The sequence below is a fragment of the Cavia porcellus genome, unplaced genomic scaffold (genome assembly GCF_034190915.1).
Source record: "Cavia porcellus strain 051 isolate PalLab524CR breed Dunkin Hartley unplaced genomic scaffold, mCavPor4.1 scaffold_5, whole genome shotgun sequence".
NCBI lineage: Eukaryota > Metazoa > Chordata > Mammalia > Rodentia > Caviidae > Cavia > Cavia porcellus.
The window spans coordinates 22,712,943-22,739,890 of NW_026947488.1; the positions used below are offsets into that span (position 1 = coordinate 22,712,943).

The 26,948-nt window shown below is 44.8% G+C and overlaps 1 pseudogene; it reads left to right on the forward strand.

Annotated features, from left to right (window-relative positions):
- The first annotated feature begins 1,713 nt into the window (after positions 1 to 1,713).
- Positions 1,714 to 26,948, forward strand: LOC100715587 (WW domain-binding protein 11-like; annotated as a pseudogene).

Consider the following 26,948-nt stretch of genomic DNA (forward strand, 5'->3'; position numbering starts at 1 on the left):
AGTTGCTATTTTGGCATAATTTTTAATTAAATTATATTAAATTAAATTGTTTTACTTTTATTTTGTTAATTGTCCACTGATTTCTTCAGTATAAAGAAACAGGTTTTCTTAGCAGAGGGGGAACTCGAGGTGTAGAATCCCCATCTCACTTCCTTGGCAACGAGTTCAAAGGGAACTTGGAAGCCTGCCTTGAGGCTCCCACCGCAGTAACAGCCATCTCCTGAGCTGACTTGGCCTGAGACGGTCAACAGCCAGCATGCTGAGCTGCTTCTCCACTCAGTAAGGCCAAGGCCACGGGACCTGGGCACGGAGAGTCTGTGTGAAAGGCTGGGGAGACACTTGACTCCAGCTAGTGGGCTCAGGCCACCATGTGGGAGCAATTCATTCATCTTGGACACTGCAGGGATGGTGGCCTCAGAATTGACTACCCAAGAACTACCTGCCTTTAGTCTCCTCAAGCTCAAATACCAACAGTACCCCAAAGCCAGTGGTCCTGGGGTGAGTCTTACTGGGCCCAGGGCTGCTCTGGACGGGTCTCCCCAGATTTGAGCACACAACCTCCAGAGAGCCAAAGCTGTCCTGGGCGGGAGACCCCAGTCATAGCCACTAGGCTTGTAACTACCCTGAAAGACCTAGTGTCCATCCTCCCAGGCCCATCCAGGGCTATAGATCACTTCCCAGGGGGCCCAGATGAAATCTGGCCGCTATGGTCAGTGCGGGTGCTCAGGACACACTGGCTCCCCAAACCTTTCATGCCTGTCTTCCTGGGTGGTGAACCCTACTATGGGCCCTTCTTCTCTGGCACCTCCATGATGCACATCTCTACCTGACAGGCCCTGAGGTTGGGGAGAAACATCGCTATGCCATGTTTGGTGACTTCCAGTTCCTTGTAGGCCTTTGCCATGATGGTCGAGAGGTGTGATGTTTCGAAAATAAACAGTTTTTGCCACAAAAATTGTAGATGACAAAGGAGATCCGTGGACCATGTCACCTCCATGGGAACTAGAAGAAACCTCTGGGTTGCCTGAGCTCAAGAAAGAGTCCCAGCTCTCCATCCACACACATCACCAAGCACCACGGACAGCCTGAAATGCCATGTCCAGCAACTGCCTCCGTCCAGAGGGTCACTGCCCACCTCAGGGAAGAGCTGGTCTGTGCCACTGGCCACACTTTCTGGACCATGTGCTTCATCAGGTGAGCTTGCTGCGCCATCTGCAGAGATCGTGGAGGGACTGGGACCCTGGATGTACAAGTGCACAAACTGTCAACTCCTGGTACATAAGAAGTGCTGCACGCTTGTTACCATCCAGTGTGGGCAGCGTTGCTCCTTGTCATTGGAGCCTGTGATGTCAGGGAATCCACCACCCAGGGTTTCGGAGCCCACACATGCAGGGAGCTCGTGTTACTCTCCCAGTGTACATGGTTCAGAACAGAGCAGTAAACACATGGAGTTCACCAATGCCCAAGAAAATGACCAGGCTTCACCTGCTTTGGACTTGAGGACTTTCATCTGCTGAGGGTGATAGAGGAAGTTACACTAAAGTACTGTTAGCCCAAATTCGAAACACGGGTCACACGTTTGACATGAAAGTAGTAAAGAAAGCCTGCACCCACAGTCACCGGACTGAGACCAAGAGGCGAGTGCTGGAACAGGCAGTGCACCACCCTTTTCTCATTGGCTTGCATGCTTACTTAGAGACCCAAAGCAGAGTCATGCTTGTCCTGGACTACATCAGCAGAGGAGACATCATGTTCCACCTACAGAGAAAGAGAACATTCCCTCAAGCACACGCCAGGGTTTACTATGCTGAGATCACCTTAGCAGCCAACCATTTGCACCAGCATGGCATCCTCTTCAGAAACCTAAAACTTGACAACATACTGCTGGACTCCCATGGGCACATCAAACTCACAGATTATTGCGTGAGTAAGGAAGGACTGGGGCCCAGAGACCTGACCAGCACCTTCTGTGGCACTGCTAATTACCTGGCTTCTGAGATCATCCAAGGAGAAGATTATGGATTGGCTGTGGACTGGTGGGCCTTTGGAGTGCTGGCTTTCAAGATGTTGGTGGGAGAGTTGCCCTTTGTAATTCCAGAGCACCCTGAGGCCTCACCTCCTGCAGCTGATAGTGGAAAGCAACATTTACATACTGTGCTGTCTGTCTGTGGAAGCTGCAAGCATTCTGCATAGTTTTTTCAACAAGGACCTCAAGTAGGCCTCCAGTCTCCTATTAGCATACCTAGTGGTTGAAGAAAAGTCTATGTAGCTGAGACAGGGGATATGATCTTGGATAAAGACTTAGGATCAATTCACTATTCTACAGCAATGGAGCAAAAAAGGTGAATTGAAACAAGAGAAAACACTAAAAAAATCATTTTAATCACAAGAAGAGAAGCAATGAAAAGAGAAAGGTGTGACATGTGAGCTCAGCAGCTGGGCCAAAAAAGAAATGGGGGCCTAAGCTCAGAAAAGGGGTGGGAAATATAAAATAAAAGGGAGGAAAGACAGAATATCAAAGGGAAATAGAATGTAACATATCTGACTGAGAAGTCAGGCTGAGCTGAGCCCTAAGCTGAGCCCTGGGTCTGTTCCATATTTTCCTCAGTGGTTTGAGATGTATTTATCTCACTGGAGTCTCACGTCACTTGGCACACCAGATTGTCACACATTAGTAACCCGAGTTCCTAAAGAAACTGAGGCTGGATGGGAAAGTGACTTGTTCATGACCCCTAAATCACTCATTAAGGTGGGGCCAGATGAAGACCTAGAACCTATGTGTCCTGGCTTAGCCTGCATCAGTGCTGGGGCATAGAGAGGAAAGGAGTGCACAGCAGGGATGGCAGCGGGAGAGCTGAGCCAGAAGCAGCAGGTGTCAGCCCCACACTAGGGCCCAAGTTGGAGACCAGCAGCTTTGCTGCATGGGGATGTGAGCAGGGGAAACTCCTCCCTCCCCACCCTCTTGGTCCCTTAATAGCCTAATTGTAGAATGAAATTGTTAATGCTGATTCCATAGCCTGGATGAACCATTCAGGTGAGGGTCTGCCTGCCCCATAGCACTCTCCCTCAGCAGACTTTTTGGGGCAGGGAGGTGGAAAGGAAACTGCTTCTCTGTTATCATCTATAACATCTATACTCGGGATTAATTCCAGTGAACAGAAAACAGAAGATTGGATGCATAATGGGGGGCCATGCATCTCTGAGTGACAGGAGGGAGCTCTAGGGACCTCCTGGGAGGGGAGGGTCTTGGCAAGGTCTAACAGATCAAACTTCAGCTTCTCTGCTTTGCTTAGGAGGCTCTGTGCAGGACCTTCCCTAGCAAAGGGATTGCGCATTGTCCCCTTATCTCTTAGAGCCAGTGACAGCCTGTCTTCTAAGGCCACTGATCACATGGTGCAGTTATCACCCTCTGCCTGTCATCAGCCAGGGCTGTGGGGATGTTGATTTCTGATGAACACCACCTGAGTGCCAGAGGGAGTCTGTTCTTGCCCTTATCTCTGCCCTATGTATCCTGCTAGGGTTCCCCATCTGGTCCCAGTGGGGCCATCACTGAGCCCATAGGAGGCCCCAGGCATTCCAGATAAGGAAGTAACTATGTGTGCCTCAGGTCTCAGAAGTCAAACATTGAGGGGAAGGGCAGTGACTAGGCTGGTATCTCTAAGCCATGCCAGCATCTGTGGAGCATAGCAGCAGCTCTGGCCTATGATAAGGCCAGGGATTAGTTTGGGGATTGTCCCTAGATTTCAACATTCAGCTGCTTGGTATTGTTCATTTGTATAGACAACTCTCTCTCCAGCTGAACAAGCCAGAAAAAAGGATCAGCACCAGGGACAGTGCCTGGCAAAACTGAAAAGAGGTTGGGGAGACAAATACAGGTAGAGAGGAGAGTTCTGGCAGAGAGAAAGGTTGGAGATTTTCTGTTCAGACCAAATAGTGGTAAAAGAAAAGTCTATCTAGCTGAGACAGGGTATGTGATCTTGGAGAAAGACTTGGTATCATTTAGCTATTCTACAGAAATTGAGCCAAAAAAATGAATTGAAGCAAGGGACAACACTAAATAAAGCACTTAGTGTGCCATATCCTGTTATTTTCCTTCTAAGGAACAGTTCATTTAACCCACTCACTGACCTTGTGATGTAGGTGCTATCCTAACCCTTATACCACAAATGAGGAAACAGAGCATGATGAAGGTTTACTGACTACCCTGAGGTTCTATTCACCTGATGACAATGGCCATGACCTTGAAAAGAAGAAGATCTATGCTTAGCTGCACCTCTGTCCCACCATTTCCCTGCCCTCTTCATCTCCTTTGAGCATACCACATCTTTTTGAACTTTTAGTATAGAGTTGGTTTCACCTCTAACTTACAAGCTCATATATGCCTGTGTTTACAAAAGGAGAGTGCTGGCTTCTTTGAGCTCAAAAAGCTCTCCTGCATTTCTCTGGGCTTGATTCAGCCTCTACATGGTTTGATTCCAAGAGGAAGAAAAAATCCTGTTCAGGGAAGGCCCCAATGTTTGACTGCTGCCCAGGGCCATACTGGGGGCTGATTCCCAAGAATGGTGCCAGAATCAAATGCATGTAAATAGCCAATTGAAATTCCAGGTATAAGGTTAGCTCAGAAAATATCCACATGTATTTTGCCATCCCAAGGTACAGAGAATAAGTCAGAGACTGCTGTGCTACCCTCAAGGTCAAGCCTTGTGGTCTCAATGACTAGTGGGCACATTGGTACACACTTACAATCTCAGCTACTTGAGAGGCTGAGGCAGAAGGACTGAAAGTTAAAGGCCAGTCTGGGAAACTTTCTAAGATCCTGTCACAAAATAAAAAAGAAAAAGAGCAGAGAGGACTACTCAGGGGTACAGTATCCCTAGGCTCAATTCATGGTACTAAAAATCAAAAGAAAACAATAACAAAGCACACACAGAATCTCTCAACTACTCTGGAAATTCCCTCTTCTCTTTGGACCACAGAATACAATAAGAAATACCCCATGATGTCAAACAGGCAGACAATTGGCACCTAGCATTGAGTATGTCTGAGATTTCCCCCCTGATTTTCTTTGGAAAGCCAAGGAAGTCTCACTCCTCTGTAGCATGGTCCCTCTGAGTGCCTGTGTCTGTGTTCCACACTGATGATGATACTAGAAAAGGAAATGATAACAGAGCATCTGCTTCTGTGTAGCCCAACACTAGGCCAGAAGACGGTGAGTGCACATGGAGGGAGGTTTGGGCGGCCTTTAAACATGAGTTGCCACATACTCTAACTCCTTGGGGGAGTTTAGAGATCTTTCCTAATTTCCTCCCCTGCCACACGGGAGTCTCAGGGATACAGAAGAGGGACTGAAACCCTGGATGGAAGGAGATGTTGCTGTGGCTGTCTCTGATGAGACCTCTCTGGAGCTCCCTTCCGATCTATGGATACTTTCTTTCTGGGCATATCATAATGGTGGTACGCAGGGCCTCTTTAGCTTGAGGGAGAGGAGTTAGCATGACTTAGGAAGCACATGGCCATCCAGGGGTGAGGGATATCTGGTCCATAAGGCTTATAGTTTCAGCCAGAGTATGCACAGGGATATTGCAAAGAGAGGATCAATTATTAGATGCCCTGTGCCTAAGAAAGTAGACTTAGAGAAAAAGACACTCAGATTCAAATTCAGGCTAAATGACTTCTGAAGTGTTTGATCTTAGCAAATTGCTTTAGTTATTTCATAATTTTGAGAAAACAATGTCTTTAGCTTCCCATTGGCGGCTGAAATCAGTCATTGGATGTTTAAGGCTGGACCTCAGAAGAGAGGGTGGGGCTGCAAAAAGAAACCCAGGGCTACTGTCTAGAGATAAAAGCATAAGCGCCCCATGGATGGATGTGCTTCCTGGGCAGGGGCAGGGAAGTGAGAGAGAGATCTTACTTTGGACAATTTGCTTAATCTGTGCCTCATCCACACAATAAAGATCATGACACTCTCCTTTACTGTCTGAAGATTAGACTGAGATCTCTCCTATTTGGACACTTGGGGTACAGAAAGTGCTCCACAATGAAGGGGAGTATTTACTCCTCATGTAGTGCTTCAAGGTAAGTGCAGTCATCCCCGTTGTGGAGAGGAGATAGTGGCTCCTTGTCTAAGGGAACAGGTCTGGTAAGGAGCACATCGTGGTCTACAAAGTCCATGTTACACTGCCCCTATCTTTATGGAACATGACACAGACACATTTTGTATGCTAGTGAGGACTGAACGCAGGGTCTTTGCACACAACTTGGCACAGAAGCCCCATGCCACTTAAAAAAAGAAACTTAAAATTTTGAGACAGGTCTCACTAAATTCCCAAGATGCACTTGGTGGTCTTGAACTTTCAACTCTCCTGCCTCAAATTCTCAAAATGCTGGGATTACAAACATGTGTCCAAGTAGCTTAAATTTTTAAAAAAATTTTTTTTAAAAAATTCAGCTGGAGAGCTGTATAAGTCTGGCTAGAAGAAACAAGGCTGATTCTCCAAATGACAGTGATAAGAAAGAAACTCTCGATTCAGAAGTCAGGATGGGGTGGAAACCACTAGCCCAAGATCCTACACTGTATTTGGAGCACACTCAGTTCCCCATTTCATGCATTTGAGTGCCTTTTAGATGCTTAATGTTTTCAGTGACTCCAGCTCCTCCCAGCTCAAAAAGCCAGTGAAGCAACTTCTGGGCAAGGCATGGCTTAAAGCAGCTCCATTTGCCTCCTCAGATGAGCCAGTGAGGCAGAAAATGTAGAAAATAAAGAAAGTTAATGACAGGCCTCCCGGCTGCCTGAGCCAGCCCTTGGGGAGAAGTCAGGGCACTCCTGTGCTGGATTCTGGGCTCCATCTTCTGGCACCTGTACAGCCCCGGTTCCTGCCTAGCTGGCTGCCTCATACATTGATTTCAGATGCATGCGGCTAGATGAGCTCCCACAGACTTCAGGTGTCTCTAAATTAGTGGCAATTTGGTTCTCTTGACAAAGTTCACAGCTTCACCAGCTTCCCCCAAAAGACACTTCCTCAGGAACCTCATGGAGGTGATACACATACGAGGATCCCTTTTGGAAGTCATGGTAAATAACACCACTGACAGTTCTAATGCTGAGGGGCACTATAATGTGTCAAGCAGGATACCAAGTGAATTACATGTAGTGCCTGATTTGTCCTTAGAACAGCCTTTCAGTGACAGCATCACCAACGTTTCTATTTTAGAGTTGAGGTGACTGAACTCACAGAAGTGAGAGTATTTTCTGGGGCCACACCACATCGATATGGTACATTTGGGACCCAAATTCAGGTCACTATTACTCCAAAGTCCAGGTTGAATGACTTTCCTCCTTGTCCTTTGTCATATAAGACACTCAGCAGTTCCATATGTGTTTTGAGAAGCATCACATCTGGCAGAGAAATGCTCACTGCACTGGGTGTCCATTGCATCTTTAGTTGGGAGCACAATGACTTTACCAATGAAAACTTGGGTTTTGCATTCTCTTCAGAGTAGCTGAATTACATAAGTGACATTTTTGTGTTTACAGTCAATGAGAGTGTTCAAATCTCTTTCATGTGAACTGGTGTCAAATCACAGTATTGGGTGTGATCTGGATTCACACAAAGCATAATGTTCCAAGAAGTTTATTTTCATGGGGCCCTCGTATCCTCCTTCAAGTAGTCCAAAGAGGGACATTGCATTTAAAGTGGATTCCATTTTTCTACTTTTACTTTTTTTATGAACACGGATTTTACATTGAGCTACATTCATAGTCCTTTCATTTTTTATTTTTGGGACACGTTTTTTCTCAGTTACTAAGTTGCTCAGGCTCAGCTTGAATTTGTGATCTTCCTGTCTCGCCTCTCAGATTGTTGGGATTACAGACATGTGTCACCATGCCTGGCTCTCATTTACTTTTTCATCAAGATATAGTTAACACAGTTGAGTATACTAATCTTAATTATGTATCCAGCTGTATTAATTTTCAGGTAGATCAAAATAGGGAACACCTTTCCTTTGCATCCCCAGGCAATCCCTGTTACTCAAAAGATACCACTCTGCCCAGAAGGTTACCACTTTGGATCTTATTCTTAGACTTTCAAGATTTACTCTTAAAATTCTCAAATTTTACAAAATGACAGTTAAATTATATCCTGACAGTTAAAATTGTACAACTTTGCCTTTTAAAATTTGTTCCTAAACTTAGAAAGTTCTTTTTTCCTTAAGAGATTTGTTAATTATCGACATCTATATTTTATGAATTTTTTTACTTAAGAGATTTGACAACTACCAGATTTATGTTTACTGATTTTAAAGCTATGTTATATATTTAATTTATTTATAGGTAAGTAACTTATTTGGTAATTTTTGATATCTTCTCTGGTGTGAAAATCACAGTTTACTTGTTGCTCATGGATTTTCTTTATATCATTTAATAGCTAACCATTCCCCACTGAATTGGTCTTTGAAGGGTCCTTTTATACATTAAATTCTCACACATAACACACTCCTATTTGTAAGTTGGGAGGCTAAATGATGCTCATCTCACAGAAGTAGTCTAGGCACAAGTAAAGTACCAGCACATAGTGGGTTCTTAATAAGTGTTAATTCCATCCAGCTCCACCCACCCAATAGACCCTCCTGAGGCATCTCCAGGGTTCCTTAACAGAGGGAAGAACTTCCTAACAACAATGTAAGACAGGCAGGCACTGGAGCTCGGATGTGCAGCCAGAAGTCAGGTGACTCTGAGAAGCAGCTTTGCAGACAGATTCTACTTCATTTCTGCGTGTCTGGACCAAGGATTCCTAAATACCCATTTTGAAATAGATGCCAGTGCATGGTGACTTTTTCTATGATTTTCTGTGAAATGAGGAAAAGAAAGGCAAAGACATGAGTTCCTATGAAAGATTTTTAAATAACTTCATTATTCTTAGATTATGGTCATCTTACTCTTTAAAGTTCAAAATGTCCTTTGCTTCTATTAATAAATGGAACAAGCAAAAGAAAGTTTTTACAGTATTATTAAATGCTCTTACTTTGTATCATCCTTGATTGATTCAATTTTAAACAGTCACAATCCAGGTTCACAAAATCCTAAAATATGATATTAGGATAAATTCTGAGGTTTACTGAAACATCACAAGAACAAGATTCAATAATTCTAGAGGACATTTTTCAGGTTTTAAGACCACCACGCACTCTTGTACATAGCAGACCATCACTGACTTTTGTGAACTGACTGAATAAAAGACATGGGAATGGGTCACTGACCAGAAACAAACCCATAAAGGAAGCCAAATTTGATTGAACTGAGCATCAGGCATGAACCTCTGGGCACTGTGGATACTTTCTAATGCTCTTGCTGCCTGCCCATCAGCACCTCTGACAGCTCAAAGGCAATTAACAGAGACTCAGAGGGACCCTAACTAAACAGAGAGGCATTTTTACATTATCTTTTCTCCATTTCATTATTTAAACAAGCACCCCCTTTTCATACACAAGCCTTTCCCTTTGTAGTCTTAAACCTCCCTTTCAGAATGTTTGCTTCGTACTGTGCAATTCCCCAGCACACTTGCTAGCTACAATCCGCTTCACAAATGCCAATTTTAATTAAAAGTGCAATTTTCAAATCCACCCAAAGCCCAGATAGGATATGGTACACTGCTGCCCTGTGATCTTTCTGGTTGCTTTGTTGATTAAAATGGGTGCGTCTCTAAGTGCTTTAACAAATCATCAATAGAAAAAGAGAGAATTTGACAGTTACACCTTTATACAGCAGGAAAGTGCTGTATTAGACTCACCCCTTTGCTACAAAGTCTTGATTGTGGATTAAGGGACGCATCAGAACAAAGAATTCCTAGCATTAGCTCTGTTTCAATGCTTCCAGCCTTGAAAGATGTTTCTCTGTTGGTGTGGTGGTGGGTGTGGAAGTCCATATACTATTTTTCCCATTGACTTTCCCACACTCATACTCCTTTTGAACCTAAGCAAGGGTTTTCAGCTTCTAGGGAAATACTTCTCTAGTTTTAAGAAAAAAATGTAAAAGCTCTCTTCAAATGAAGGTTCCTTGGTTCCAAGGACTCAAAAAATTTAGGATGTGGCCCCATGATTTAAATTTTTCTAAAGGACCAAGAGATCTTTACATTAGACTCTGAGACAATTTGAGTAGTTCCCAGAAAATGAACTGGAAGGATCTGGGCTAGGAAGCAACCATGGTGAATCCTGTGCTGGGTTCTAAAAGCCTCATCCTGTCCAACTACCACTTGCATTCTGGTATCTTTGGGATAATCACTACTCTGTGGTACCAATTCTCTATCACTATACATAACAGATCATGCGATAGACAGCAAATGATTGCTGTTAATATGCAGTAATTTTGCCAGATGTGGTAGAACACCTCTGTAATCCTGGCACTCAGGTGGCTGAGGCAGGAGGATTGCTGTGAGTTTGAGGCCTGTGTGGGTTACATAGTGAGTTAAAGACCTGAACTACATAGTGAGACCCTGTCTAAAAAAAGCAATGATTTTCAGCAAACCAATAATAAAAATTGAGAACACACCTGATGCAAAGTTAGATAAGTAACATGAATGAGCATTTCTCAGCAAAGAAAATGCCAACAATGAACAAATGTTTGAGGAGATAACTGACCTTGAGAGTGACCAGATAAGTGAAAATTAAAATGACAATAAAACTAGAGATGTTTATTTGTGTTATTTGTTTGTATTCCTAGTTTTTTTCTCTGATATTTGCTCATCATGGCGGGGCAAGGGTACACTATGAATGGATAACAGCCAGCAAAGAAAGGGTGTAAATAAATTAGAATTCTCTGAACCATCAAAGCATGTGTGAATGACTAGCATATAATTTCTGTCTTTCTTTCTGTCTGTCTTTCATTTGTTCTGAAGCAGATGGGAATACTAAGAGTCTAAGCTTCAGAGACTAAGCTGTCAGAATTATTTAAATGAAAAGAGTATTGTTTCACTCACTTTTTTATTTTAAGTAATTTTCAATTATGTCCCTATAAATAATATTGTATAGTTGAAGGAACTGCAAAAAATGAAAATTACTTAAAATTCTATGACAAGGGACTGGATGAATAAATTCTGCCACATCCAATCTGAGGAATATTCCAGAGCAACTGAAAAAGATCTATTAGATCTGGAAGGGCTGATCTTGAAGGATGTTCATGATATATTAAAATGTGAAAATGTCAAATCACAAAGTAATGAGTACAATGTGATTCCAGTTTGAAACAGGAGGAGAAGAGAGCTCTGGGGTTTGTTTGTATTATGTGTGTGAGCTTGCTATGATGTGTGGAAGAAAATATACCAGACTATTAATATTAGTTTCCATGCCAGATGAGATAAGGATGATGAGAAATGATGTTACCCTCTGGATCCAATTGTGCAGTGTATGGCTTACTCCAAAAGAATGTGTTACTTTTGTGAGAGAACAATTATAAAGTTAATAGACCTAATCAAGAGCCAAAATTATTGAGGTCTGAATTTAAGTTAAGGGGTTATTTAGGTCCCTTACAACTCCAGACATTTTGGGATGCTCATTTTCTTCCTCCATCCTGCATCAAGGGTCACTTAAGCCAAAGATTCAGGATCCCCCAGAACCAAGCCAGAGCCCTATGGCAATGTCCATTCCAGTGCATGCACTGCAGACTCCATGTAGGAGAGGTCCCAGCCCCTGAAGCTGATTTTTGGGACCCCATTGCACCTCCATATGCTAATCCACCTTGGACACTTGCAGGTGAGCAGGCAAAGCAATGACCTAGTTCTGCCCAGGGTCTCTGTTAGGCTTCTTTGACTCCTTTTTAGTTCTATGGAACTCACAGTGAGAGCCAGCTAGGATTTTCTGGGGAGTAAATTATGCTTTATCACATGGAGGTGATTTAAAGGAAAGACTTCAGGTCCAACGAAGCCTCTATAACTGAGAGTTCTACCTCCATATCTACCTCAGAAAGAGAAAGAAAGAAAGAGGCAAGCAAGGTGTGGTGATGAACACACCTGTGATCCTAGCACACAAAAGAGGCTAAGGCAGAAGGATCATCATGAGTTTGAGGCCAGCCTGGGCTACATGGTGAGTCTGAGACCAGCTTGAACTGCATAGGTGAGAAACAGACAGACAGACAGACTGGCAGGCAGGCAGACAGACAGGCAAAAATTAAGAAAGAAAGAAGAAGAAAATTTAAAAAAAATTAAGGATTATCACATACACAATTCATTTAACAATCACAAAGTAAATCCCCACTTAATTTCCCCTCAAAACAATAAGTAAAACATTTCCCAGATTTCCCCAAGTAATCCTTCCCAAGCGTCCTCCTTTTTTTAGACAGAAATCAGTATTCTACCTTTCTTAGTCAACTATTCCCTCATTTTCTTTGATAGCTTTAACATCTTTATGTGCATGCCCCAATAGTGTGCTAGTTTTGCTTGCCTTGAATTTAGTATAAATGGATTTATGCAGTTGGTATTTGGGTCAAGACAAGGAAGACCTACCCATGTTGCTGTGGGTTGCTGACTCACTCATTTTCCCTGTGCTTTCATACTCTATTGTGTAGTTAAGTCACATTGTGTCTTTCTACCTCTGATAAGTATTTGGATTATTTCCACTTATTGGCTATGACAAAGAATATTGATATGATCATTGCGCCTATGGTTCTTTATACCAAACTATTTCTAGAAACAATGGAATTTCTGGCTTGCATATATCCCACTTTACTGGCTAATGTCCAATTCCTTTCCAAAATGGCTTACAGCAGTTTACAACCCCACAAGCAGTAAATGGGAATTCTTGATATTCCAAAGTTTATCAAAATTTTGTGTATGATATTTTTCTCTCTTGTAGTCTTTAAAAATATTGGTCTTTCCTAAAATATACCCTTTCCCCAATTTTGTATTTATCTTGCTAGCTGAAGATTATTAGTATGGCTTCTTCCTCCTGGAACCCTTCTGTGAATCTTGTAGCCTGAATTATTTGTGCCTCTCGACTCCTGTAGCTTGCTGTACTGTCCCCTACATAGCAAAGGGCACACGGTATTCTTACTACCTATTTACTTCCATATCTTTCAGCTCCTAGATTGGGGGCTCCCTGAAGGAAGGGAGTGTGCTTAGTGTGGTGTCTTGGACACAATATGTGCTCAATCCATCACTGTAGATTAAAGAGGTAAAATCCATGTTTCTCTTGAAACTTTGGTACTCCCAACCTTTGGGGGCCAAATGAGTATTAAGGCTTTTCAGAGAATTGTTGCCAAAACAACAAATAATAACTCTTAGGAAATTAATTGTCAGATCTCGCTCTTTCATTAGTAGCTCATCAGAGGACTGTGACCACCTGGGAGGACTCTTAAAAACTAGTAACCAATCAGCATGAAGGAAGGGCATCCTTTTCCCAGAGCCCCCACCAACAAGGAAAACAAAGAGCAGACGCACCTCCTGCGAGTTCCTGGGCCTGGCTATTTAACACAGTTATTACCAATTCCCACTTAGTGAATTATGGGCAAGAGCCTCCAGAGAGCTTTCAAAGCCCTTCAGATGGCTGTTTAAAAGCCTGCAGTTCCTCAGATGCGCTCAGCTAATGGCATTTATTACTTAGAGAATAGGGTATTTACATAAAGCTAGAGTTTTTATTATAATGGTCAGGTGGTTCCTGAGAGGGAGGGTGGAGGGAGGAGAAAGAGAGTAAAGGCATAAGCCTTCTTCTACTCACTTGTCTTTTTTTTCCTGGTGCTGGCAATCGAACTCACAACCTCAAGCGTGGCAGGCAGATACCGTGTCACTGATCTATATCCCCGGCCTATTCACTTTTACTAGGTGTCGGTTCTCACCATAGAGCTGGTTCTCTCTGATGCCAGTATATTACCAAAGCCTAGGGCAGGGTTAGTGTGAGTATGGGACAGGAAGATTTAAGCACACAGGAGGACACTGGATCTCTCTCTGAAACAGAATGTTCAGGACCACGGACAGCTCACAACGCTTGCTGCAGCTCTGCGGCTTGGCCCACTCAGACAATTCTTCCTCCTAGGGTGTTTCCATCATGGCTGCAGGGGAACTATAGCCTGGAACAGAGTTAAGCAAGTGCATTGACTCTGTTCTGTCCTCGATGGTTCTCGGGGTCTCTGTGTACACCTCTGCACCACAAAGAGCAAGCGGAAGATGAATTGAAGCCTGGTGTTACTTGTATTCTGCTACATAACAAAATATATATGAAATTTAAGAGTTTTTTTTTCCTTTTTGTACCAGGGATTGAACTGACAACCTCATTCTTCTGAACACACGCTTGTGCCACTGACCTAAATCCTTAGCCCAAAATTTCAGACTTTAAAACAATGACTTACTATTTCTCAAAATTCTACAGATGGACTGGATGATTCCTTTAGTCTTTCCTAAATGACTCATGAAACTAAATTTGGGGCTGGAGGGTTAGGTAGTAAATAAAAATTTAATAGCAGAATGAAAGGGATGAACCTAGAAGTTGAGTGTGTGTTTTTTGGGTGGGCATCATGGAAAAGAACATTTTAGGAAGAAAAAGCAGTGACAGTAAAGATATCAAACAATAAAGGGCTATAAAATAAGCCATGAGGATTGGCAGGTGGCTCTGAAAACCACACCATGGAAGAGCTCCACTGTGATGAGGGATGAATTCAGATGACTCTAGGGGAGAATAGGAGGACACTGGTTACCAAGAAGGAGAGTTGGCATTAGCCTGTAAGTGTTGAAGACTTGGTGTGATAAGTATATTTAAGTGAGTATTTACTACATACCAGGCCTTGCAAGCAGGCAGTCATGAGTTTGATCCCTGGTACTGATAAAAACGAAAAAGACAAAAAAAAAAAAAAAGATCTCTAGTAATAAGAGCAAACCCAGTGAAAGAGTTTTGGCCCAGACAGGACACTGTAGCTCGTAAAGCCAAGGGGCTCTATCTCCTCCACCCCTAGGAATCTACCTCTGGTGCCAAACTAGTGCCAATGGGCTCACTTGTGCATCCCTAATGCCCCCTCAGGCACCATCCTTAATCTAAGCTACATATAGGCCCCTACTTCACGTGTTCCACGAAGAGATCGCTGATCCTGGGGTGGAGATGCCATGCCCCAGAGGATCGGGGTGTCTCTCCCTGCATTCTCAAAATAAAAGTCATTTATATTTCATACTTCATATCTTTTCAGCCGCCGCTGGTCCCCCACAGTTCTATCACCCAGTCCTAGTGCTTACTGCATTGTAATACTACTAGTCGAGGTGCGACCCATGTTCTACCTTCACAACAAACTGCTAAGAAGAGCACTGTTAGCCTCACTTCCCAGAAGAGAAAACTGAAGCCCAGACAGCTTAAGCCTAAGGTCACACAGGATGTGTGTCAGTGCACACACATGTGTGCATGGCAGAAGTGAATTTGAACCCAGGCATTGGACCTTGTGGCCTTGAACACTGCTCTCCTGCACCTCCAGTGTTTGTGCTTGCATTTGTAAGTGACAAACTAGACTCAATATTTGCAGCACAGCAGGTAAATCCTCTCTCTTAATTAATCCTCATTGCTTTATAGTAAAAAATCTTCTGATGATGAGAATGTTGAATGTCGGCAGGGAAGGTCTTATCTTCACTCAGCTCACATGACTACAAATGACCAAGTTGTTGTGGGCAAGAAAAAGGTGCAAGGATTGATGTGCTGAGACCAGAAGATCCCTGAGCTCAGAGTCTAGAGGACTCAGGCATCAACCCCACCTGGGCTCCTGATTGGCATAGTCTGGCCTTGCACAGTTCCCAGCACAGACACAACACTCCTTATTACTCTCATTACTCAGGGTGCAGGGACTGTATGAGGCATTTTACCTGGACTGAAACAAGCCTGGGAAGCTTAGATTATCACCTTCTCTTGTGTGAAGGAGAAACTGATGCTTAAAAATGTGAAGCTGCTGCCTGGGAGGGTGGGCAGAGGGTGGTTCCCATTCCCTAGGAGGGAGGCCAACTCTGCTTCCTCCCTAAATGGGGAGGGGAGGTGGAGGCTTCTTAGCCTGGTCTGTGTCTTTCACAACAGTGAATAGTTAAAAGGCAATTACAATGCTAATTTGCAGCACAAATGGCTCCTGCAGTGGAGTAGGGGGAGCTGAAAGGCACTGCCACTCAGGGGTGAATCACACCAGAGATTTTTGGCTCCTTGTACCCAAAATGAAGGCCAACATTGCCAGATCCTTTCTCATGAAAAAGAAAGAATAACGAGGGGTACAAAAGGACTCAGGGCAATGTTTTATTTGTCCTGCCCTCGTTGAACAAAAATAGAAAACAGCAGTAACAACAACGTGGAAATGTGCTTTCTGTATTGGAGACAGGTCACCTGGAGCACAGCAACCACTTGGCTTTGGGCAGTGTATTTTGTTTCCTGTGCCTTGGGCCCTTCCTCTGCAGAACAGGATGAAAACAATAGTACCTATCTCAATGCGCCTATGTTATGGTCAGGACTAAATGACACCTTGCCAGGAAAGCCCTTGGCATGATGCTTGTCACGTGTTCAGTGCTCAGTCAGGCAAGCTGCGCTAGTGCTGATGACAATGGCCAGGGTTTAGGATGTCATACTCCAATGTACAAGGTCCCGGGACTAAGCAAAGAGAGCACAGCATGAGTTCCCCTTCCTTGAGGAAGGCTGCATGGACTCTGGAGCAGCTGCTTAGCATCAGAGAAGAAGTGGCAGGTTGGCTGGCCCAGGAGGGTTAGGAATTCCCAGACAAAGCCTGGGCTGAGAGGTGGGCTGCTTCCAGGGGGTTCAGCTCATAACTTCCATTCCACCAGCTGTGTGTCTCTCAGAAGCTACAACACTAGGATTTGAGGTCCTACTTGATCCAGCTGCTCCACTTCCAGGTATTATCCCAGAGAAACTAAAAACATCATACCACAATGATATTATCTACACCCATGTTTACAGCAGCACATTTTGTAGCAGCTAGATCTTGGAAATAACCCAACTGTCCATCAACCAAGGAATGGATTAAAAAAGCTGTGGTCTTTTGTCCAATGGAGTATTTTGCTCAGCCATAAAGAACAATAAACTGGAGACTTTTATAGGGAAATGGATGCAACTCGAGACAGATCTAAATGTATAAAAATTGTATCGTCTCAGTAGAGTGAAAAACTGAACAAGTAAATAGAATCCAAAATGTAGAACAGATATTGTGAATTGAGAAGAAACTTTTCAAAAGAAAATACAAACTGGCAGAGCAAATGAAGGGAAAAAGAAAAAATGTGTATATAAATATGTTAAGATAGCTGTACAGCAAGCTTCTCTCTGTTCCTTAGAAAGTATGTTTTGTGCTAAGAGTGTTTAGACAAGGTAGCACGCCTATGTTCTGTACTCTGCACTACTACCAAGACAACAATATGTGATGTGTCAACTATTGTAACTGAAAGGATTTCCCTAGATATGATATTATGGTAGTGGGAAGCGGGACCAAGGGATGTTTACCTAGAGGTCACTTCCCCCTTCCCCTATGACAACTTACCTGTGGCTTGAAAAAAGTCCCAATCAGCTGCTCACACATCAACAATGCCGCCCTAAGCACCGCCCCAGTGGGAAACTATATGTATATCTCCCAGCCCACATTTCCAGCAGAGAAAGCCAGGCCCGGTGGTCATGGAGGTCTCTCTGTGACCTTAGAATAAAGGCCATTTTAAATTTTATATTCTCTCTCTCTCTCTCTTTTTTTTTGATCTTTTTTGAGATGGGGTCTCGCTGTGCAGTTCAGGGTGGCCTTGAGCTCACTTTGTAGCTCATGCTGGTCTTGAACACACAACGATCCTCCCACCTCAGCCTCCCTGAGTGCTGGGATTACAGGTGTCAGCCACCATGCCTGGCGCTTATATTTTCTCTTTTACAGCGCCAAAAATCCCTATCAGTAACTGTCCTCTAACCTGTCTTATAACTCAGTTTTATTTATCTTTTTTTCCATAAAATAAAATAAGAAGAAAGGAAGACATCTGGGCTGGGGCTAACCTGTGGAAGTGTCCTTGTAATGTTGTGATCCCTGGCAAAGGAGTCCTCATGTGAGAGAGGGACGGGGACAGACCTTACTATCAGGGGGACTGAAAGGCCCAAAGCAATGGGCAGCCGTGCTGCCTCCAGGAGTTGCCCTCATGGGTCTCCTGGAAAGACAGGACTTAGGGGGCAGACCCCTAGGCAGGGTACTTACTGGATGCCTCTGCATCATACCAGGACCCTTCATGATTCCATCCCCCTATCACCCTAGGTCAGGGGTTCTCCAACTTGACTGTGCATCAAAACTTTCTGAACGATTTGGTAAAATGCAGATGCTGGTCCCCTCTCAGGGTCCCTGGTTCAAATTTCTGATGTGGACTAAAAATTTGCACATCTAATAGGTTGTCAAGTTGCTGATGCTGCTGGCCTGGGAACCACACTTCAGGGACCCAGTTCTCCAGGCTCCTCTTCTCCCATTCCCTCTCACAAGCACTTCAAGTCTTTGTTCCTGCTGATCCTTTTACCAACAGTTCCAAGCCCCTCCTTCCCTCTCCTTATCTGCCTGGCAGATTCCTACTCCTCCTTTGAAATCCTATCTTGATGCCACTCTTTGCAAGAAGCCTTTTCTGACCCTTCTAAGCAGCTATTTACATCCCTATTTCCTAAAAGTGGACCTAAAACTTTGCTTATTTGAGTCAAGCTTCTCAAACTTGCATTTATGAGGCAACTTTTTAAAGTGCCAGGGCTGACTGAGTTTGTCTGGGCGAACCTGAAATTATTTCTGGCCAGCTCCTATGTGATGCCAAAGCTGTGTCCTCAGATTATACTTTCCAGGGCAGTTGTTAGAGCATTTCTTGGCCAGGCTGGTCTCTAGCTGGGGATGTGACTGCCTCAGGTGGCATGGAATGCTGGTACCACTCCTCTAGCCAAAGAGAGTTAATTGTGTCTCCGTCCCAACTGTGTGTTCCGTGAGACTAGGTTGGTGGCTTGAAACTGGTCATGAACAAAGTGTTGGGCATGAGTGACAATGCTGACAGAAATCAGCAAGTGCTGCAGATCAGACTTCTTCGCTTAGGAAAATTCGAAACCATTCACCAGCACAAGACTCCTCCCTGCTCACCTCTACCTCTAGCTGGACTCTTTGGAGAACCAAACATGCCTTTTCCACTGTGTATCTCCAGGCATTGGGCTGCTGATTTCTCACCCCTGCTTGCCGATTAGAATCCCCTGGGGATCTGTGAACCACTGCTGCCCAAATTCCATCCTAGACCAATTACATTGCATCCAGGCTGAGCCAAACATCAACATTCACACAAAAAGTCAGGTGAAAGCCTGACCCTGGATCACAATGAGACAAAGGGTTTCTAAACCACATTGACTAGAACAACATGAAACTGAGCTGAAGCACTCAGACTGTCCTGCTAGTACTGCCCTAACTCCAAATCACAAACCAGGAGCACAGGCCTGGGTCCTTTTTGCCCAGCCAAGCATGCCCAGACAGGTCCGTGCCCGAGGCCAAAGACAGAGGGTTTATAGGCACACATCAGCACAGTTGCATCTGTTGCCCACTCAAGCTCCCAAGCATGTTTCCTCAGTCCACCCATCTTCACCCTGGAGCCTAGGATTCTCCCCAGTGTGGTCCAGGCATTGATATCCTCATATACACAGCTAGGACCTGAATTTGAAACTGCATGGTCAGGAAGTGAGACTGCCCTGCCCACTTCCTTGATCACTGTTTTAATTACAAATGGCTCATATTTTATTGACTATTCCTGTCTCTGAGCTCTTGATATCACCGTCCTGCCTGTGTTATCTCCTGATATGCCAGGTCCCCAGCACTTTGGGCATCAGTTTTCTGGAGTGGCATTTGGTTAGGTGCTTAGAACAGAGTCTGCCATAGGTCAGGTGACTAAACTGTATTTGCTGTTACTTGAGCTTCTAGGATCAGAAAAGGAAGCTCTCCTGGTGGCCTGGTAATATACAGTGCTGCACAGATAAGTGCTCTAAAGCTCATAGGCTTAAAGAGAGAGTAGTCTAAGGCTGGGGTATGCGAAGTGCACAGCACTGCTACAGGCTGTGAGATTATTGACATCACTGCAGACACACAGAGAGAGACAGACAGAGGCACAGAGAGACAGAGATCCTGAGAGAAAGAGAGAGAGAGAGAGAGAGAGAGAGAGAGACAGACAGACAGACAGACAGACAGATAGAGACAGAGACAGAGACACACAGAGAGTTATTTGCTGAGGATTTTGTGGGTCAAGGGTTTGGTCCAGTCATGCAGGACACTTTTGCTGCTTCATATGGCATCACATGGCCTTGCTTGGAAGGCTGGTAAAGGGTACAGATCAGGCAGGATACCTGTGTGCTGTGTCACCTCCTCATGGTCATGGCATTTGGGTTCTAAGAAGGAACACTTCGAAAGTCAAAGACAGATGCTTCTGATGTCTATAAGCCTCATCTCACAACCTGAGTTATGATGTTACTACTGTCACATTCTACTGACCATAGAGACCGTAGAACCAGCCCCAAATAAGAGGAAGGGAAATAGGTTCCCTGTCTCCATGGCAGGAATGACAGATTGGCACCAAAGCTGGGCAATTTAGCGTTATGGCACCCAGTTGTTGCTCAACAACCACTGTATTTCTCAGTCAGTTCAAATGCCAGGACAGGTAGAGGCTCTTCACCTTTGTGCCTGGAAACCCTGAACTCACCGCATCCTCTGTGAGGCTGACCCTATACCATGTGGCAGTAGTCAGATGACTGGTAGACTCTTCTCAGCCTGGCGTGAGAGAGCAGAAGGAGGGAGCCACACTTGCGGGTCAGGGAGTCTGGGCTGCCCCAGGCCCATTTCCATCTCATTGATGGAGAGTTGGAGAAAAGGCTGATTTTTTTTCTTTTTAAGCACTGGAGACAGAGAGCAATCTGGGTTGCTATGCAACCAGAGCCTGTGCCCAGCTGATAACACCAGAGGAATTAACTGTCCTTGTCCTGCTCAGGCTCTGAAGGAGGGGCTGATGCCACTTCCCAGGCCTCCACATCAGCCTCCCTTAGGCCATTATGGAGGGGGCAGCCTGGAGCCAGGTCCCAACCCCCTCTTCTGGCTTCACAAAGAACAACTAAAGGAACCCTCTCCTCTCCTGCATGGGTGACACCTTGCTATAGGGTGAAGAGGGTCTCCCAGAGGGTCCTCACTGGGACCCAGGGTATCTCCATCCTTTTGGATCTGCAAATGAGCTGTGAATGACAAACAGCCCTGGACGAGAGGGTGGCTGTCAGGAGGGCCAGGCTGGGAGGGGACAAGATGGGCAGAATGAGGCCAAACCCCGGGGCAACAGAGAAGCAGGAGTACAGCACTTGCCAGGGCCCAGCCAGCCCTGGCCCAGCACTGAGGCCCAGGGAGAAGCAGAGGAGGCGAGGACAGGATGTCCTGGTGGGCAAGGCGGGCAGGCTGAGGATGTTGGCACGGATCTTAATGAATGGTGCTGGAAGGTGGCAGGCAGGTTTAAAGATGACTATTTGTGTTTTAGAAATTAAATCCTCTTTTAGGTTGTATTTTCTATAATACAGGCAACTTCAACATTACGCAGTTTTGACTTTAAAATTGGGTAGCTTTGCTTATGCCTAAACATAACATGAGGACATTTTGGTTTCTTTTACAATAATGTGCTAATGTGTTTGTTTTCTTTTTACAATAATGTATTAAATATTTTTCTGAAACTTCAAAATTTTAAAACTGTAACTTATTTTAGAATTTAGTAACTTTATTCTAAAATTAATGTAAGAATGGAGTGTTGGTTTACAAAATGAAAGTTTTCGTGTTCAAGCCACAAGTGTCACTGCCTTTGTTTAACAATGACTTGTATGACCAACAAAACTAAGAAATGAAAGCATGGAAGCTGTGTCTCATTTTGATTTAGAGATAAATTAACTCAGCATGTGTTTTTCAATAGAAACGTTTGAATATGAATGTTGATGCTGGGTATGTTGTAGAATCATTTTGAAACCAATTATTCAGGGGATTTTTAAAAGAAAGATATTAAATATTGTAAATGCAGATGTGATGTTCATTAAAGGAAAAAAGAAATTTCAAGGTATAAATGAAAAAAAAGAAATGGGAAGAGTAAGATCACATATATTCTACAGTGTTGTAGGAGATGAAAGAAACAGTGTATCAGGTCGAACCATAGTAAAGTAAGGTTTCTGTGGGTGAAAACTGGTCACATATTGGTTCTTGCATTTGATTCAACCTAAAATGTCAAGCCCTGGTGTTTTGGTTGCTTTTCTCTTGTTGGTGAGACAAAATACCTGATGTTCAAAATTAGGGAAGGAAAGGTCTATTTCTTACAGTTCATGGAGGTTTCAGTCCACTCAGCTGGCTCCAATGCAGGGCTGCACAGTAGGGCCACTGTTCATGGCTGCAGCAAGGCACCAACTGTCAAGAGAGAGAGAGATTCACCTTCTTCCAGTAGTTACACTGCATACCGACTCCACCCCTAGACGGGTGTAGCGCTCACACCACCAATCCCAGCGCTAGACCATGAACCAATCACAAGTGCTGGATTAGAGGTGTCCATGATTATATTAGGCTTGAGGAGGAGCCACAGGAATGCAAACCATAGCTCCAGTACATATAGTCCGGTGGGCACATAGGATGCACCCAGTAATTAGAAGCAATGCTGACCAGGCACATGTCAGTGAATTAGTGCATGAGAGAAATCAGAATGAAGGCTGACTCGGGTCAAACTGCAGGTGGCCACTCCCAGGGCCTTGGCTACAATGACAAGTGATGAGAGAGGCACCCATAGCCCCAGTGCCCAAGTTTACCACCTCCACCTGTATGCTCTGCATGACAAGGAACAGCCCTGTTCCCCTGTACCATATGTTCTCCGTGGGGTGTTTTTTATTTCCTTTTTGTTTTTGTGTTTTTAAGACCGGTTCATTATGCAGTGTGGGTTGGCCTTGAACTCACTTTGTAGCCCCAGGAAGGTCTTGAGCTCACACATTGATCTTCCTGCCTCAGCCTCCCGAGCACTGAGATTACAGGAGTGCCCCATCACACTTAGTTTACCATCTGTGTTTATTTGCCTGTTTCAGCCTGCTTAGTGAGCACATCTTGTTTTCGAGGTTGCCACAGCTACTATTTATTTGTGCTTACACTGTGCCCTGGCTCCAAGCTAAGCACTTTGCAGGCATTAATTCATTTATCCAAAGGACAAACTAACTTCAGGCTTCCTTTCTAACCCTTTGACTTAGATGCTCCAATTTTTATATCACGGAGTTACAATTTACAAACAATAAAATGCACCTATTTTCAATGTGTAGTTCCATGAGTTCTGGCAGATGCACACATCTGTGTGACCATTGCTCTAATCAATATGCAAATCATTGTCCCATACATCCTCTTGCCCCACAGGGCAAGAAGCACAGGTTTTTCTGTCATGTACATTCATGTTGACTTTTTCAGCATTTCAAACAAATGGGTGGCTATATCTTTGCTTCTCTTGCTAATCATTGGCTTGCTCCTTGTCATTGCTGAGTACTTCGGACTGAACTGTGTGCCCCAAAACTTGTAGCATAAAGCCCTAACTCCAACATGACCGTATTTAGAGACAGGGCCTTCAAGGATGTAATTAAGGTTAAATTTGTCACAGAAGTGGGTTCCTACTCCATAGGACTGAGCTCCTTATAAGAAGAGACAGTAGAGCTGCTCAGTCACAGAGGAAAAGGCATGTCCACCAGCATACATGCCAGCATGTAGAAGGGCCTGGGTTCCATTCCCAACAACACAGCAAGAAGCACACACTCATACAGACAGTCACAGACACACAGAGAGAGAGAGAGAGAGAGAGAGAGAGACAGAGACAGAGAATGTGGCCATCTGAAAGATAAGCAGAATAAGCAGAGAGACCTGAGAAACCAGGACACTCCTAGCATCTTGATGTTGGACTTCTGGACTCCAGAATTACGTGGAAATACATTTCTTTCCCTCGTATCCTCTTCTCCCCTTTTTCGTGAAACAAGCCTTGCCTTGTGCCTGGACCTTGAACTTGCAGGCCTGCTGCTTCAGCCTCCTTGAGAGCCAAGATTACAGGTAGGTACACTGCACCTGGCTTAGAAATAACTGTCTGTTATTTAAGCCACCTGGGCTGCAGTACCACACTGTGACAGTCCCAGCTGATGAACACTATAAAAGAGAGCACAGTTTATGTTTTCATCACAGGCAACAGTTTTATGACAAATGAGACTTAGAGATGACTAACAACTCTCTGTAGATCAGCTCAGTACTAACCTGGGCCTGTCGGCCTGTGCCCAGTGCAAAGCTACAGGAAAGCACACAGAGGGAGCACTTCCTTGCTGGAAGCCCTGCCTGCTAGAAGGAAGCAGGCGCTGTTAATAATATTAGTCTCAATGACTTGGGAAGCTCTTTGACCTGGGCCCCCAAATCCTGTCTTTGACCAGAACCTGCAAGTCCTGCAAGGTCGCCCTGGAGGTACAGGTGAAGAAGTCAAGCTGGGTCAAGGCTAAGTTTTATCGCTCATAGGAGCTTTGGTTCAACGTCCTCTGTGGAAACCTAGACCAGCCTCCCAACTCCTGTCTAAGTCTCCTTCAGCCAAGGGACTGGCAGAGATGGGGGAGCAGGGGCAGCACAGGGTCCTACAAACATCACTCTAGGGTGTGGAGGGCAGAGGCACTGGCAGCCTGGCCCTCAGGGTTATAGTATGGTGTCCACTAAATGAACAATCCTACAAGGACTATCAGCAATTATTTCCTTAGGCTAGAAATCCACAGCAACTCGGTAGCAGAATCTGAATGAATATTGCTATACTGTTCCTCAAATGTGGTGAGATTTCAGTGGAAATAAAAAGTGATGGAGTAAAAGCAGAGGTGAAGGTCTCTGTCGAGGAAAATCGTCCCCTCTTCCCCTTTAGCAGTTGTGGAGCCCAGAAGAAGTGTTTGTTTTTAAGAATAAGTAAACTATTATAGACTGTCAATATTGGGTAGAGACAAACATCGTCCACCAAGAGTGGAAAACTTATGAACCCTACTGACCAAGCTTGAAAGTAAGTGCAGAAAAGAGAATTGGAGAAGGAGAAAAAACAAGCACAAGGTGCTTTGAGCTGCAGTTTTGAAGATGAAGGATCCCAAACAGATTATCCGGGACATGGAGAACTTGGATGAAATGGAGTTGAACCCAGTGCAACGGCTGCACTTAAATGAGAAAGTAGGGAAAGATAAACGTAAAAAGCTTCATGAACCCTTTGAATGTATCCTACGACTTTATGAAAAAGAGAATCCAATTATCTAGAATGAATTGCAAAAGCTACAAGAACAATACAAATAGAAAAGGCCTCAACTTAGCCAATATTTTGATGCTGTCAAGAATCTCAGCATGTAGAAGTAGACAGTATCCTTATGCTGGAGATGCTGCATGCTGCTTCCAACATCTTAATCCAGGACTTTCCACTTCCTGGCACCCGGCCACCCTGCATCCTTAAGAAGCCATCAGCCTAGGGACCTCCATCTCGAGCAGTTTCTATCCTTCTTCTTCTGGGACATGCTGTTCCATGTCTGCCCCCTGGCAGGAAACCTCCAGGTCCTCCACCTGGTCCGCCTCCTCCCTAAGTCTTGCAGATGTATGGCCAGAAAGTGGGCTTTGCTCTTGATCTTCCTCCTCGCAGGTGAGGGGAAGCCATGCTGCACAGTTCTGATCTTGCACAACGTGGTCAGGACGATGGTGTTTCCAGCACCCATGAAGATGATGGCTGCCCTGAGGTCGTGAGTCAAGAGGAGCCTGATGACAGTACTGATGACAGTGACACAGACAGGTGAGATGGAGAAGGTGAGGGGGATGAGTGTGTGTACTGTGTTGATAATGAGCAAAACAGCACTGAGGAGAAGAAAGCAGGTCTGCATGGAGGTTTGCAGATATGCCTGGAAAATCAAGAAAGAAAAAGAAGAACATGTAGGAGCTGACTCCTCTTTAAGCCATGGTCCTGCGAATGGCAGGTCAGGAAATCCCTCAAGAGGGATGAGAAGGAGCGGAAATTTGAGAGGATGATGATGAAGATGGTTCTGATGATTCTGAAGCAGAAAAGCAATCACAGAAACAGCAGAAAGAAAATTCTCATTCTGAGGGCCCATCCACTGCTTCTTCCCAGCAGGGGGCGCCCCTATAGTCTGTTCCTTCTCAGATTCAGGCACCTCTGAGGTCAGGACCACTTCTTCTTGGACCACCACCCACCCACTTTTAAGGCCGCCTGGACAGCTTACAGGCCTTCTTCCCTGACCACCGCGAGGGGCCCCTCCATTCCTGAGACCACATGGGATGCCAGCACTCGGAGGGCCTTTGCCAAATCTTTTACCTCCAGGACCTCTGCCAGGCTGGACCCCTGGTCCTCTGCTCCACCGCAGACCACCTCAAGGGCTGCCTCCTGGCCCTCCTTCTTGGGAGACCCCCACCCAAGCTACCTGCCCCAGCAACTCCCAGTATCCCTCTACCATGTCCTGGCATGATGTGCCCACCTCTGGTGCCTCCACTTAGACCTGCCCCACTTGGGCTTTTCCCACCAGTCCCTTGCCCAACCCAGGGGTGTTGAGTGCCCATACATCTGAATGCAGCAACCCAAGGCAGATGCCATGAGAGCAGCCTCTACTGAGAAGAAAGCCACAGCAACCATCAGTGCCAAGCCACACATCACTAATTCCAAAGCAGAGAATACTTGATTTGTGTCCACTGTGCTAAGGGTACATCGGGAGAATATAGGGGCCACTGCTGCTCCCCAAAGAAAGCCAGAGGATGATTCTGCTGTGCCTCTTTCCAAAGCAGCCCCCAAGCTGGTCTTCCTGTTCCTGTCTCAGTACAAACTAAAGATGATGGTTATGAAGCTTTCCTGAAAGAGATGGAAGGGCTGTGGGGACAGCTTTTGATGCAGAAACAGGCTTCTGTCCACAGCCGCAGTTCATGGAGCAAGACACTCATTAAAACTTAG